Source organism: Rousettus aegyptiacus, unplaced genomic scaffold, assembly GCF_014176215.1.
Source record: "Rousettus aegyptiacus isolate mRouAeg1 unplaced genomic scaffold, mRouAeg1.p scaffold_m13_p_11, whole genome shotgun sequence".
Lineage (NCBI taxonomy): Eukaryota > Metazoa > Chordata > Mammalia > Chiroptera > Pteropodidae > Rousettus > Rousettus aegyptiacus.
The window spans coordinates 22236124-22237453 of record NW_023416286.1 but is presented as its reverse complement, the minus strand read 5'-3'; the positions used below and the strand labels follow the sequence as shown (position 1 = coordinate 22237453).

The following is a 1330-nucleotide window of genomic DNA, read 5'->3' as shown; positions in this document are numbered from 1 at the left end:
CATTTTATAAGACTATCATATATCTCACAGTTGATGATAGTTTTGTAAAATCATTCCAGAGTCTCTAAGAGTTTCATTTATAGCAAGCTGTAATAAAATTAATGTAAGCTATTCTCGGATATATAATAAATAAATAACATATAAATTGTGGAAGTGAATACTAATCATATCAGTATCTTTCTAGAGATTCAATAGGAATAAAACAACTAACAGCACCCTACTCTTACATACACATACACACACACGCACACACACACACACACACACACACACACACACACACACACATTTTACATCATCTGTGTATAAAAAGGCCACAGATTCAACTGAAATTAGAATTTCCCTGGTTATATTAGTTTACTAGGACTGTCATGGCAAATGCCACAGAGTGGGAGACTTAAACGATAGAAATTTATTTTCTAACAATTCTGAAGTCTGGAAGTCCAAGATCAGAGTGTCTGTAGGTTTGGCTTCTCTCTGTGGCCTCTTGCGACATTTCTCCTGAGCAAGCCTGTCCCTGCATCCCCATGTCTCTTCTGCTTCTTACAAGGACACCAGTCATATTGGCTTAGGGCCCTACCCTTATGGATCTTTTAACTTTAATTATCTCTTTAAAGAATCTCTCTCTAGTCTACAGCCATGCTACCCTGAACAAGCCTGATCCCAGCTGATCTCAGAAGCTAAGCAGGGTTGGGCCTGGTGTTAGTACTTGGATGGGAGACCACCTAGGAAGACTAGGTGTTGTAGGTGTAAAAAATAAAAAAAATAAAAATATATAACAAGGGATTATAAGCTGACGAGATCCTTGCAATCTGTGAAGTCAATTAAGGGTTGCCTCACGGGGGAAAAAAATACATAAAATAAAGAAAGAAAGGATCTATCTCTAAATACAGTCATGTTCTGAGGACTAGGGTTTTAGAGCTTCAACTTATGAATTGTGAATGGGGGACGCATTTTGATGCATAACAATGATTCTTTGAATTGACCAGTAAATCAATGAAACAGGCAGTTTTAAATATTAAATTGTAATATTACATCGTAGTGTATTGCTACAGTCATGCTGAAACTGCAAAGGTGAATGAATGACCCTTTGAAATGCATGATCTCTGTCTCTGACAGCCCACAAATGTTTAACATAAAAGGAGATTGGATTCTATATTTATAGAATGAGAGAAGTTCATTGTGCCTTACTGCTGTAAGATGTGCCTATACTACACCTATCCTAATGCTTACTAGCTATTTCTAGTACTTACTTGCTTTTGAAAAGGAGAATCTGTCAAGATAAAAAGAGACATTTAGCTGAGAAGTATAATTTGTGAAATTTAGGGCA

General features: G+C 36.5%; 1 pseudogene; it reads left to right on the top strand.

The window, feature by feature from the left end:
• Positions 1–629: 629 nt before the first annotated feature.
• LOC118609607 lies at positions 630–750 on the top strand (annotated as a pseudogene).
• Positions 751–1330: the final 580 nt, after the last annotated feature.